Raw genomic sequence first — 15,488 nt, 5'->3', positions numbered from 1 at the left:
CTTTCAAATCAGGTCCAAATAATGTTTTACCTTTGAAAGGAATGTTAAGCAATTTTGTCTTGGAAGACACATCCGCTGACCAAGACTTTAGCCAAAGCACTCTGCGCGCCACGACAGCAAACCCTGAATTTTTCGCCGCTAATCTAGCTAAATTGCAAAGCGGCATCTAAAACAAAAGAGTTAGCCAATTTAAGTGCTTGAACTCTGTCCATAACCTCCTCATACGAAGATTCTTTACTGAGCGATTTTTCTAGTTCCTCGAACCAGAAACACGCTGCCGTAGTGACAGGAACAATGCATGAAATTGGTTGTAGAAGGTAACCTTGCTGTACAAAAATCTTTTTAAGCAAACCCTCTAAATTCTTATCCATAGGATCTTTGAAAGCACAACTATCTTCGATAGGAATAGTAGTGCGTTTGTTTAGAGTAGAAACCGCCCCCTCGACCTTGGGGACTGTCTGCCATAAGTCCTTTCTGGGGTCGACTATAGGAAATAATTTCTTAAATATAGGGGGGGGAACAAAAGGTATGCCGGGCCTTTCCCACTCTTTATTTACTATGTCCGCCACCCGCTTGGGTATAGGAAAAGCGTCGGGGGGCACCGGAACCTCTAGGAACTTGTCCATCTTACATAATTTCTCTGGAATGACCAAATTGTCACAATCATCCAGAGTAGATAACACCTCCTTAAGCAGTGCGCGGAGATGTTCTAATTTAAATTTAAATGTCACAACATCAGGTTCAGCTTGATGAGAAATTTTTCCTGAATCTGAAATTTCTCCATCAGACAAAACCTCCCTTATGGCCCCTTTAGATTGGTGTGAGGGTATGTCAGAACAGTTATCATCAGCGTCCTCTTGCTCTTCAGTGTTTAAAACAGAGCAATCGCGCTTTCTCTGATAAGTAGGCATTTTGGATAAAAGATTTGCTATGGAGTTATCCATTACAGCCGTTAATTGTTGCATGGTAATAAGTATTGGCGCACTAGATGTACTAGGGGCCTCCTGTGTGGGCAAAACTGGTGTAGACACAGTAGGGGATGATGTAGTATCATGTTTACTCCCCTCATTTGAGGAATCATCTTGGGCAATATCATTATCTGTTGCATTACTGTCCTTACTTTGTTTGGACACTATGGCACAATTATCACATAAATTTAAATGGGGAGACACATTGGCTTTCATACATATAGAACATAGCTTATCTGATGGTACAGACATGTTAAACAGGCTTAAACTTGTCAACAAAGCACAAAAAACGTTTTAAAATAAAACCGTTACTGTCACTTTAAATTTCAAACTGAAAACACTTTATTACTGAATATGTGAAAAAGTATGAAGGAATTGTTCAAAATTCACCAAAATTTCACCACAGTGTCTTAAATTAAAAGTATTGCACACCAAATTTCAGAGCTTTAACCCTTAAATTAACGGAACCGGAGCCGTTTTTACATTTAACCCCTATACAGTCCCAGAATGAGGCTCTGTCTATAACTAGAAAGGCCCCCATCTGAAAAAGGTGTCCAACACAGTGCCTGCCGTTTTTCTAAACGTTCCCCAAGATTATAATACCAATAATTAGTTAGAATCTGCATAATATGCCTAGTAAAGCAATTGTTTTAGCCCAGAATATCCCACAAGTAAGGATGACGCCGTGGACCGGACACACCAATGTTGGAGAAATGGCAGCAGGTGCTCTACACTGATGAGTCAAAATTTTAAATATTTGGCTGTAGAAAAAGGCAGTTTGTTCTCCAAAGGGCTGGAGGGCAGAAGAAGAATGAGTTCGTGTAGGCAACAGTGTAGTATGGTGGACGTCCTTTGCAAGTTTGGGGCTGCATTGCTGCAAATGGGGATTTGGTCTGAATTAATGGTTTTCTCAATGTTGAGAAGTACAGGCAAATATTTATCCATCATGCAATACCATCAGGGAGGCATCTGATTGACTGTATGTTTGGGATTGTCAACATGTTGCAGAATAAATTTGCGGCCAAAGTCATTAAGAACTATCTTCAGCTTAAAGAAGAACATGGAGTTCTAGAAGTGATGGTATGACACCCAAAGAGCCCTGATCTCAACATCGAGTCTGTCTGGAGTAACATGAAGAAACTGAAGCAATTGAAGCTGCCTAAACCCACAGAACAACTGTGGTTAGTTCTCCAAGATATTTGGAACAACCATCTTGACAAGTTCCTGTGTACTTTAATGCTGTTTTGAAGACAAAGGGTGGTCCCATCGAATATTGATTTGATTTAGATTTTTCTTCTGTTCATTCACTTTGCATTTCGTTAATTGATAAAAATAAACTATTAACATATATATTTTTTGAAGAATTCTTACTTTACAGCATTTTTTCCACACTACTATTTGCACAGCAGTGTGTGTGGGTGGGGTGTGTGTGTGGGTGGGTGCGGGGTGTATATATATATATATATATATATATATATATATATATATATATATATATATATACCTATCTATATATATCTACCTATCTATATATATCTACCTATCTACAGTGAGGCCTCGGTTTACGAATTTAATTCGTTCTCCGGGTCGTTTCGTATTGCGAAAAATTCGTAAACCGAAACACGGTTTCCCATAGGAATGCATTGAAAATCAATTAATGCGTTCCGGAGGTCCGAAAAAATTCAAGTAAAGTGTCCAAAAAAGGCTCCAAAAGGCTTAACAACTTGCTGCAAATGGCTCCAATGTCTCCAAAAGGCTCCACAACTTGCTGCAAATGGCTCCAAAAGGCTTAACAACTTGCTGCAAATGGCTCCAAAAGGCTCAACAACTTGCTGCAAAATGGCTCCAAAACCTCTCCAACACCTCTACACTGGTACCCAAACTTCATTAATTCAATCATACTTGAGTATGCAGGGGGCACAGGGGCCACTGGTTTCGTATTGCGAAAAATATTCGTAAACCGAGGGGGGCAAACCGGCATTTTGTTTCGTATTGCGAAAAAAATTCGTAAACCGAGGGGGGCAAACCGGCATTTTGTTTCGTATTGCGAAAAAAATTCGTAAACCGAGTCAAATTTTCTTCAAATTTCGATTTCGTAAACCGAAATTTCGTATACCGAGTCGTGCGTAAACCGGGGCCTCACTGTATATATATCTACCTATCTATATATATCTACCTATCTATATATATCTACCTATCTATATATATCTACCTATCTATATATATCTACCTATCTATATATATCTACCTATCTATATATATCTACCTATCTATATATATCTACCTATCTATATATATCTACCTATCTATATATCTATCTATCTATCATTTGGAGATATACATATATATGTTTCCATTTGTTTTTGGATAAGCATGACAATTCACTGCATATTGTAAGCAAACATGCTTGAGAAAATGCAGCCCTAATCTTTTTAAATAAAGCCCCAAATGTTGCATATGCACACACACCTCTCTCTAGCCATCATCTCTCTATCATATTTTTAAGCATGTTTGCATGCAATACGAATCAATAAAATATGTGAATTTGCTTCTTTTTATGCTTTAGTTCTATGCTTCAGTTCTATGTAACTGATGCTCCAGGGTTCTCCAATAGAATCGTTGCCATAGACCATTCAAATATTACTTTGTGCGCTGTGCTTGATTTTGAAAAGGCACTTTAGTGTATGTAACTTCCATTAGCTAAACTATATAGTAGTTTTGCATTTCATGATGATACTGAAGGCTGAAATAGACACTTGACTAGTCAGACAGATGGCAGGTACAGTAGAATTCATAATAAATACATTATGGAAACTTATTCAAGGCAATTTCATAAATCTGTGGGTTTAGATCCCAATAAAATTACAGCTCCTGACTGGTGGTTTATATGGTCTCTCCCACCCAACTTCTACTGCTGCACAGTTAAGTTGACATTCAGCTGTTCACACTGATACATAAAGAGGTTTTAGTGTTTTGCTTGATTTACAAGTTATCAAGTTAATGTGACCTTTTAATTAAATAAGTTAGTTTCCTTCATAAAGGGACACTGAACCCAATTTTTTTCTTTTGTGATTCAGATAGAGCATGCAATTTTAAGCAACTAATTTACTCCTATTATCAATTTTTCTTCGTCCTCTTGCTATCTTTATTTGAAAAAGAAGGCATCTAAGCTAAGTAGCCAGCCAATTTTAGGTTCTGGACCCTGGACCACACTTGTTTATTAGAGGTTGAATTTATCCACAAATCAGCAAGAACAACCCAGGTTGTTCACCAAAAATGGGCCAGCATCTAAACTTACATTCTTGCTTTTCAAATAAAGATACCAAGAGAATGACGACAATTTGATAATAGGAGTAAATTAGAAAGTTGCTTAAAATTGCATGCTCTATCTGAATCACAAAAGAAAAAATTTGGGTTCAGTGTCCCTTTGACATTTAAAAGGGACAGTAAACCTTCAAATCTTCTTTTGTGTGTAAAGTATACTGAAGTTTAAATTTGGATATATGTGTAATTATTTCTTTTTTGCATACCTTGTTCACAATAATCCATTTTACATTTTTAAATTTCCAAGCCTCTGCTAAGGTCTTCAAGCAAGCCCTATCAATGAGGGCTATCCGGACGCAAGCTCGTCATATTACTGCATGCGCACATCTATAACACTATCAGAGCAAACGTCAGCCATGCTCTTTTTTATGCTCTGAAGTGTGTGAGAGAAGCTGCACGACAGCATTGACTGCTGATATTTTACGACGTTGTGCAAGTGTATTGGTGGTTACAGCACTGCACGTGTGCACGGAAGTGTGCTTCTACTAATTATGTATTCATAAATTAGGAGAAATAATAGGCCACAATTTAAGCTTGAGTTAACAGTGCGCAAACTTTTAAAGGCTTAGGCAGGATTAAAGAAAGGAGTTATGGATTTAAATAGGTTAGATTTCAACATTTACTATCCCTTTAAGAAATGAACACAACAGAGGCAAACATTCTTACTGTAAAATAATAGTTTCCCCAAAACAGTGGATGCTCCTTACATGCCCTCTTTTCTCAGTCTGTCCTGCACCTATTTCTCATTAGAACAGCCGAGCCAGCCAAGACATAAAGAGGCTTATTTGGGGTTTTGTGCCAGCAGGGAAGAGGGGAAAGGAAGAGAGACAAGGAAGGAGTGAAGAATTACACACAAAGAGCCAAGCAGGGCGTACTCAGAAATCGCGTCCTCCTGCCGGTCACTTTGAACGACACTTGTTCTGATGCACAGTTAAACTTGGCCCAGCCTGTGATGGAAAGGGGAAGAACAGAGACATAGGACAGAGACAGCAGACATTTCACAAACCTCACAAGACTCCAAAAAAAGGACACACTATACATGCAGAGAAACTCAAACTAATTTGAGGTGTATTTAGGTTTAGAATCAGAAATAAGGAGACCTGAGCTGCTAAGAACAAACTTTTTCAGAACTAAACATGTCCTAAAATGACAATTTGTATAACAGGCAGCAAGAAGTCAAGCACAGATAGGGCAGAAGGCAGCTGGAAAAGTAAAATGTCACTGGCGGATCTGGACCTATAGCTTGAATTATTATTTTTACATAGATACAGTCTTCAACCAATAGAATTATAATAGCCTAATGTTCGTTATTTTAAATATCTTTGTTTCTAATGACACGATGAGTCCACGGATTATCATTAATTACTGTTAGGAATATCACTCCTGCCCAGCAGGAGGCGGCAAAGAGCACCACAGCAAAGCTGTTAAATATCAGCTCCTTTCCCTCCCACCCCAGTCATTCTCTTTGCCTACATTAGAGCAAGGAAGTGGTAAGGTTAGGTGTTAGTAAGAGATTCTTCAATCAAGAGTTTATTATTTTTTTAAGTAGTACAAGATTGTGCTGTTTTGTTCTGGGGCGTAGCCGTAGTCCATATCAGTCTCTTCAGTAGAGCAGTGGTGGCTTTAGAGCAATGGAAACTTGTGGGACATAATTCTCACTACTCCTCCCATATATTTATGCTGACCTATTATTGATAGCCTAAGTAAGATTACTCAGGCTTTATCTTTTCTCCACAGGGCTATGTGAGGGAGAGGACCTCTCAAACCTGGTGAGATGCCCTGCTGTCTGGCAGATTTACAAGGTAAGTGCTAACTTTTTATTCTGGGTCTGGGAAACAAAAGATCTCAGAGGAAGTGGAGCACTTATTTACCTGGGGCATAGAGCCTCCTATAGATTAAAGGAGGGGAATTATCAACAGCACTTTTTAGGCAGGCACTGGGGCTGAGGAAATAGACTCAGGATGAGGTGGTTTTTCACTACTACACAGTGGCTTAAATCACTGGGGCTGGGGACAGGCTCACTATGAGGTGGTTTCAACACTGCATATGGCACACGGACTAAGCAGCCGTCTTGCAAGCTAAGGAAGGTTATAAAGAAGATTTGGCAGAATGTTAATTATCTCCTGGTGGCTTAAATTTAACAGTAAAGGTGGCGACCAGGAGAATGCTTTTTGAAACGCTCACGATGGGCGGAGCTATGTGTGGCGCCAATTTTGGTTGCGCACCACTTCTCTACACTTCCTGTTATCGGAAGGAACGGAGGGGTTATAATAACAGTCCTCAGAGTGTTTTTTCTCATGTGTTAGGACCGGACAGCGCTACAGCTGAGTTCCGGATGTTTTAATGAGATTGTAACCAATGTCAGAAGGGCAGGTAGGCACCTTCAGCAAGGTTAAGCTGAGGTGTAGAGGGGTTCTGCAGTATTTGTGTACCTAATCAGCCTTTTCTGCACACAAAAATAAAAAGGTTACGTTTTAAAATTTAGAGAGACCGTAACATTTTTCTGTTTTAATTTTGATTTATTATTGTTTTATTTCATTTATTCATCCATTGTGAGTCAGAATGGACCAAGAGGCCCTGCAAAGTGTCACTTGTTCCTTATGTTTTTTATGCCAATGTGGAACAACCAATCCCTTTCTGTTCCTCATGTGTTGAGAGAATTTTAAATTATAGGGACAGACTTTTTTTCTGAGTCAACTCCTTCTAAGGCGGATGCTGTTCAGGAGTCTAATGACAATGTTCAATATATGCCACAACTTTCTCCTCAAGTGTCCCAAATTTTATCGCCCACACATGCAGTGCCCTGCGCTTCCTCTCAAACTCCACCAGGAGTTACCTTGCAAGACATCACTTCTCTAATGACATAAGCGGTATCTGATGCATTGTCTGCTTTTCCCATGCTGCAGGGAAAGCACAAGAGGAAATGTATTTAATTGGGAATAAAAGTTGCTAATACAGTAGGGGCTATTCCGAATGTTTCTTGCCTGAAGAGGAAGATACTTCGGTAGTAACTGAGGGGGAAATCTCAGACTCAGAGTAATGCCTTTATCTGATACTGAAATGTTTCCTTTAGGTTTAAGCTTGTACACCTCAGTTTGTTACTTAAGGAGGTTTTAGCTACCCTGGACGTTTATGTCTCTACCGGCGTAGTCAATCCTATAAAGTCCAGTAAACTAAACAAGGTGCCCTCAATGGTGGAAGTATTTCCTGTACCAGAAAGGGATACAGAGACTATTGCTAAGGAATGGGAGAAACTGGCTATCCCTCTTTATCCAGCTCCTATTTTTAAAAGGATGTTTCCTATAGCACACTCTTTAAGGAGTCTTGGCTGACAATACCCAAGGTGAAAGGGGCAATTTCCACGCTAGCCAGAGGACTACTATTCCCATAGAGGATAGTTGTTTCTTTAAAGATCCTATGGATAAGAAGTTAGAGGGGTTGCTCAAAAGAATGTATGTACACCAGGGTTTACAGGAATAACCTACGGTGTTAACGTCACTAGTGCAACAGCATACTGGTTTGATGCGTTGTCTGTTTCTATTTGGACAGACACTCATTGGATAAAGGCCTTTAAGTTAACCAACTCCTCTATTACAGATGCTTCCCTTCAGGTTATTAAGCTGGCAGCTAAGATTTCAGGCTTTTTAATTCTTGCACAACACTTCAGTCCTCCCCTTGGCCGTCAGTGGCTCAGTACAAGGAGATATTTGGGCTGATGGTAGCGGCGATGTTCATCATCCCGTTCGCCCGTTTCCACTTCAGACCTCGGCAGTTAAGCATGCTCAGGCAGTGGAACTAAGATTATGCGGTTCTGTCGCGATTACAGCTGGAGCAGGAGACAAGGGCTTCTCTACTTTGGTAGTTGTCTTGGGACCATCTCTCCCAGGGAACCTGCTTTAGCAGACCCTCATGGGTGACTATGACAGACGCCAGCCTTCTGGGATGGGGAGCAGTCTGGGGTTCCCTAAAGATTCAGGGAACATGGACTCGGTCGGAGACTGTTTTATAAACATTCTAGAGCTGAGAGCAATCTTCAAAGCTCTTCTGGCCTAGCCTCAGCTAGATTTGGCACGGTTCTTCTTGAACAATATATTATCAGTGGTTTACATTAATTTACATAACCAGGATCATTCAGTGGGCGAAGACCCACAATTGCTGTCTGTCGGCGATCCACTTTCCAGGAGTGGACAACTAGGAGACTGACTTCCTAAACAGACAGATTTTTCTCCCGGGGGAGTGGGAACTCCATCCGGAAGCGCTTGCCAGCTTGATTCTCAGATGGGGTCAACGGGTATTGGACCTCATAGCATCTCGGCAGGATGCCAAGCTTCCGAGGTACGGGTCAGGGTCAAGGGACCCTCAGGCGGTACTGATAGACGCTCTGGCGGTCCCTTGGGATTTCTGTCTTGTATACCTTTTTCCTCCTTTTGTTCTCTTCCGCAGAATTTGGTATGCAGCCTGGTGGATGTAATCTCTTCCATCTTGGAGACTTCCGTTTGAGGAAGGACCTTTTATTTAAAGGGTCCTTCCTTCATCCAAATCTAGCTTCTCTGAAGCTGACTGCTTGGAGATTGATCGCTTAATTTTATCCAAGTGTGGATTTTCGGAATCGGTCATGGGTATCATGATTCAGGCTAGTAAACCTGTTACTAGAAGGATTTACTATAAGATATTGGTGTGTATCCAAAAGGCTACTCTTGGAGTAGAGTTAGGATTCCTAAATCTGTCCTTTATCCAAGAAGGTTTGGAGAAAGGTTTTATCGACAAGTTCACTAAAGGGTCAAATTCCTGCCTTGTCTTTTTTGTTACATAGATGTCTGGCGGATTTCCCAGACGTACATTAGTCGTCAGGCCTTGGTCAGGTTCAGGCCTGTATTCTAACCAGTTACTATTTCCTGGAGTCTTAATCTAGTTTTTAAGATGCTTCAAGGGGTTCTGTTTGAGCTAATACATTCCTTAGATATTAAGTTATCTTGGAATTTTTGTTTTCTTATTCATATTTTCTCTGCTCGTAGAGTGTCAGAGCTCTCGGCACTACAGTGTGAATCTCCTTACCTTATTTTCCATCGGATAAGGTGGTTTTACGTACCATGTTAGGGTTTTTTCCATAATGTACCTACTTTCTGGAACATTAATCAGGTGATTGTTGTTCCCTCTTTGTGCCCTAAACCTTTATACTGGAAGGAATGGTGTTTGCGTCCTACAATTTTACTTACAGACGACTAAGGATTTTGTAAGTCTTTTTCCTTATTTGTGGTTTTCTCCAGAAAACGTAAGGGTCAGAAAGCGCACAGCTGTTTTTTTTTCTTAATGGCTGAAGAGTATAATATGGTTTGCCTAGGAAATTGCTGGACAGCTACCTCCAGAGAGAGTTACGACTCATTCCACAAGGGCTGTTGATTTCTCATGGGCATTCAGAAGCGAAGCTTCTATGGATCAGATTTGCAAGGCTGCATCTTGGTTCTCTCTCCACTTTTCTTCAAAATTTGACTTTTGGCCTCAGCTGAGGTTGTTTTTGGGAGAAAGGTTCTTCAAGCAGTGGTGCCTTCAGTTTAGGTTTCCTGTCTTGTCCCTCCCTTATCGGTGTACTCTAGCTTGGGTATTGATTCCCAACAGTAATTAATGATTATCCGTGGACTCATCGTGTCATTAGAAAGAAAACAAAATTTATGCTTACCTGATAAATTTATTTATTTCTTGACACGATGAGTCCATGGCCCGCCCTGTTTTTAAGACAGGTTGTTGATATATTATAAACTTTAGACACCTCTGCACCTTGTTGCTTCCTTTCCTTTACTTTGGTCGAATGACTGGGGTGGGAGGAAAGGGAGCTGATAATTAACAGTTTTGCTGTGGTGCTCTTTGCGGCCTCCTGCTGGGCAGGAGTGATATTTCCAACAGTAATGAATGATGATCCGTGTCCAATTTTTTTTTTTTTTTTAATATCAGGTAAGCATAAATTTAGTTTTTTTAAATCTAGCAGTACAATGATTTAGTTATAAGGTAAGCTACCAAGTCATTATTGCACATAACTCCTCACAGCATTACTGGTTGGTATGTCAGTTGACTGCTGCAATAGATCGAAATGCTACCGCAAATTTCCACAAGAGTGTTAAACATACCCATCTTTACTCCTCTCCTGGAGTTACCTTATATCTTGCAAACATAGATTTTGACAGCAGATAAGAACCACAGGCCCAACAAGTGTGCCCAAAGCTTCCTAAAAGTGTAAGCTTATTTAGTAGGTAGGATAGTCTTATGCTTATCCCAGGCAGTCCCCCACATTGTTGGTCTTTACCACCTCTAATGGAAGTTCATTCCATAAATCAACCACCCTTTCTGTGAAGAAGTGTTTTTGCAAACTACATCTGAACCTACCCCCTTCAAATTTAGATCATGATTTCTTGTTCTGGAATTACACTTGAGAAAAATACTTAAGTTCAGCCTCAGTATAGTTTTTTTAAATGTATTTATTATTTTTTCTGTAGTGTAGTGGTCCCCACACCTCCCTGTGATAGTTATTTATGGCGCATCCACCCCCTAATCCCAACCACTTTCACAGTAGTGCAGCTCCCCATCCTTCCCTCTCTCTTTAAAAAGTAATTCCACTAAACTTTTAAAAGGCACACATTTACTACGTATACCTTGCAAAAATGATTTTACTCATTGTGGTCCAGTGTCTCTTTAGGCTGGTACTGTAATTTGTGCAGAACTTGACCTTAAATAGTAGTAGCAAGCAAAAAAGTGACATCAGGCAAAATGATTCACACACATTTTTATCCTTGAATTGTGCAAATAACCATAATAAATTTAAGCTACTATTACATTTCTGACAAGCATGTAATCACCCTCAAATGTGAAAAAATGACAAACCTTTTTGATTAGAACGTAAAACCCAGCCTATTTATATGAAACTCACTAGTAAAATATGCTAGGAAATGCACAACAATCCCACTTGGAACAAGATTACTTAACAGACTTTTTCCTAGCTTTCCTTAAAATACGTGTACAGGATGTCTGCCCAGTGTTATCCACACTTTTCCTGGCATTATCTATTGTAGTGAATTTATAGTAGCGTAACAAAATGCCAAGCCAACAACATTCTGCCAATAAAGATATTATTAGACAAACTTCCCTTACAATATGTTGGAAGAAGCTGTACTGCAGCCAAACGCTGTGAAGAATAATTATAGAAAAGTTTCTAGATGTATTTACGTATGGGAGCTTGGTTCCTAGGTATGATCACTATTAGATATAATACATTAATCTAAATGACATCTGAGAGTGAATTCAATTCTTTTTAATATACTAAGTACCTAAAAAAAATCCCCACTATACCGTGTTTATCTTTTGATTTCTCTTTTTGTCAGATCTCTTTCAAAATACATTTGATACTGTTCCATTAAAAACAGAAGCCACTGAAAGGGAAATGAAAGCCAAAAACATTTTTATGACTCGCAACATGCAATTTTAAACAACTTTCTAATTTACTATTATAATTGTCTTCGCTCTCTTGGTATGTTTTTTTGAAAAGCAGGGATGTAAGTTTAGGAGCGTGCATGTCTGGAGCACTATATGGCAGCCGTTTTGCAAGAATTGTATCCACATGCAAGCAAACTAGATCGCAATACTATACCCTAAGTAGAGCTCCAGCCAGATTTAAATGTCTGATACTTCTAAACGTTATAAGTGTAATTATTTTTCCATATACTAACAAATCACAGACGTATTGTACGGGTTAAATATTTATATGAGAAGACACAGTAATACAATTGTAGTTTCCATAAACAGAACAAAGAAGTCGAAGCTGTAAATCCTGCTAAGAATTCATCCAATAGAGAAAAAAAATAGCTAACAGGGATTCTCCAATGTTTAAAATAAATATATAAAGGACGGAAAGAGGGAAAAGTGAGCTGGACAGGACTATGAATTTAACAACTTTCTTGAGATTACCCTAATGTAATGAATCATTTCCTCCTTGCACTGTCACAATGACGACACATTTAGGTACTTAATTATGGTTTTATCATATGGTATTGTGACAGCACATTAAAAGGCATATGAAACCCAAATCTATTTTGTGATTAAAAATAGTTTCATGTAGAAAGCTTCTTTATTTGGATTGTCGTTCTTAGCTGCTACAGCAGCCCACTGCTAAAAAAAATTTTTGTTGCTAAAAGGTGACGTTTTCACCTTTTAGCCAATAGCCGTGCGGTAAATCCGGCTTGGCGCCCATGGGAGCCAGATTTACTGCATGGCTATTGCTAAGAGGTAAAAACGTTACCTCTTAGACAAAGTTTTTTTTAGCCGTGAACTGCTGTACCAGGTAAAAACGGTGATTGATTAAAACGAATAAAGGAGCTTTCTACATGACGTATCTTATACTTCATGAATGAAAGTCCCCTTTATTTGTTTCAATAGTCAATCCTAGCGTTTGTACAACGCTAGGATTGACTTTCACTTTAAAAGGGACAGTCTACACCAGAATTTTTATTGTTAAAAAAACAAAAATTTATGCTTAGCCGATAAATTTCTCTCTTTCCGGATATGGAGAGCCCACAAAGTCATTCAATTACTAGTGGGAATATTACTCCTGGCGAGCAGGAGGCGGCAAAGAGCACTAAAGCTGTTAAGTATCACTACCCATAATCCCCAGTCATTCGACCGAAGGGAAATGGAAAAAGGAATAACACAAAGGTGTAGAGGTGCCTGAGGTTTAGTCAAAAAACATAATTTATGTAAGAACTTACCTGATAAATTCATTTCTTTCATATTAACAAGAGTCCATGAGCTAGTGACGTATGGGATATACATTCCTACCAGGAGGGGCAAAGTTTCCCAAACCTTAAAATGCCTATAAATACACCCCTCACCACACCCACAAATCAGTTTAACGAATAGCCAAGAAGTGGGGTGATAAGAAAAAGTGCGAAGCATATAAAATAAGGAATTGGAATAATTGTGCTTTATACAAAAAAATCATAACCACCACAAAAAAGGGTGGGCCTCATGGACTCTTGTTAATATGAAAGAAATGAATTTATCAGGTAAGTTCTTACATAAATTATGTTTTCTTTCATGTAATTAACAAGAGTCCATGAGCTAGTGACGTATGGGATAATGACTACCCAAGATGTGGATCTTTCCACACAAGAGTCACTAGAGAGGGAGGGATAAAATAAAGACAGCCAATTCCTGCTGAAAATAATCCACACCCAAAATAAAGTTTAACAAAAAACATAAGCAGAAGATTCAAACTGAAACCGCTGCCTGAAGAACTTTTCTACCAAAAACTGCTTCAGAAGAAGAAAATACATCAAAATGGTAGAATTTAGTAAAAGTATGCAAAGAAGACCAAGTTGCTGCTTTGCAGATCTGGTCAACCGAAGCTTCATTCCTAAACGCCCAGGAAGTAGATACTGACCTAGTAGAATGAGCTGTAATTCTTTGAGGCGGAGTTTTACCCGACTCAACATAGGCAAGATGAATTAAAGATTTCAACCAAGATGCCAAAGAAATGGCAGAAGCTTTCTGGCCTTTCCTAGAACCGGAAAAGATAACAAATAGACTAGAAGTCTTACGGAAAGATTTCGTAGCTTCAACATAATATTTCAAAGCTCTAACAACATCCAAAGAATGCAATGATTTCTCCTTAGAATTCTTAGGATTAGGACATAATGAAGGAACCACAATTTCTCTACTAATGTTGTTGGAATTCACAACTTTAGGTAAAAATTCAAAAGAAGTTCGCAACACCGCCTTATCCTGATAAAAAATCAGAAAAGGAGACTCACACGAAAGAGCAGATAATTCAGAAACTCTTCTAGCAGAAGAGATGGCCAAAAGGAACAAAACTTTCCAAGAAAGTAATTTAATGTCCAATGAATGCATAGGTTCAAACGGAGGAGCTTGAAGAGCTCCCAGAACCAAATTCAAACTCCAAGGAGGAGAAATTGACTTAATGACAGGTTTTATACGAACCAAAGCTTGTACAAAACAATGAATATCAGGAAGAATAGCAATCTTTCTGTGAAAAAGAACAGAAAGAGCAGAGATTTGTCCTTTCAAAGAACTTGCGGACAAACCCTTATCCAAACCATCCTGAAGAAATTGTAAAATTCTCGGTATTCTAAAAGAATGCCAAGAAAAATGATGAGAAAGACACCAAGAAATATAAGTCTTCCAGACTCTATAATATATCTCTCGAGATACAGATTTACGAGCCTGTAACATAGTATTAATCACGGAGTCAGAGAAACCTCTATGACCAAGAATCAAGCGTTCAATCTCCATACCTTTAAATTTAAGGATTTCAGATCCGGATGGAAAAAAGGACCTTGTGACAGAAGGTCTGGTCTTAACGGAAGAGTCCATGGCTGGCAAGATGCCATCCGGACAAGATCCGCATACCAAAACCTGTGAGGCCATGCCGGAGCTATTAGCAGAACAAACGAGCATTCCCTCAGAATCTTGGAGATTACTCTTGGAAGAAGAACTAGAGGCGGAAAGATATAGGCAGGATGATACTTCCAAGGAAGTGATAATGCATCCACTGCCTCCGCCTGAGGATCCCGGGATCTGGACAGATACCTGGGAAGTTTCTTGTTTAGATGAGAGGCCATCAGATCTATCTCTGGGAGCCCCCACAATTGAACAATCTGAAGAAATACCTCTGGGTGAAGAGACCATTCGCCCGGATGCAACGTTTGGCGACTGAGATAATCCGCTTCCCAATTGTCTACACCTGGGATATGAACCGCAGAGATTAGACAGGAGCTGGATTCCGCCCAAACCAAAATTCGAGATACTTCTTTCATAGCCAGAGGACTGTGAGTCCCTCCTTGATGATTGATGTATGCCACAGTTGTGACATTGTCTGTCTGAAAACAAATGAACGATTCTCTCTTCAGAAGAGGCCAAAACTGAAGAGCTCTGAAAATTGCACGGAGTTCCAAAATATTGATCGGTAATCTCACCTCCTGAGATTCCCAAACTCCTTGTGCCGTCAGAGATCCCCACACAGCTCCCCAACCTGTGAGACTTGCATCTGTTGAAATTACAGTCCAGGTCGGAAGAACAAAAGAAGCCCCCTGAATTAAACGATGGTGATCTGTCCACCACATTAGAGAGTGTCGAACAATCGGTTTTAAAGATATTAATTGAGATATCTTCGTGTAATCCCTGCACCATTGGTTC

General features: G+C 39.5%; 1 protein-coding gene across 10 annotated transcripts in view; it reads right to left on the bottom strand.

The window, feature by feature from the left end:
- The window catches only part of WNK1 (WNK lysine deficient protein kinase 1), a 544,152-nt gene that overhangs the window by 48,760 nt on the left and 479,904 nt on the right, over positions 1–15,488 (bottom strand). The window lies entirely within an intron of this gene.

Source organism: Bombina bombina, chromosome 6 (assembly GCF_027579735.1).
Source record: "Bombina bombina isolate aBomBom1 chromosome 6, aBomBom1.pri, whole genome shotgun sequence".
NCBI lineage: Eukaryota > Metazoa > Chordata > Amphibia > Anura > Bombinatoridae > Bombina > Bombina bombina.
The sequence above is the reverse complement of the archived record's forward strand: the minus strand, read 5'-3'. Positions and strand labels throughout refer to the sequence as shown.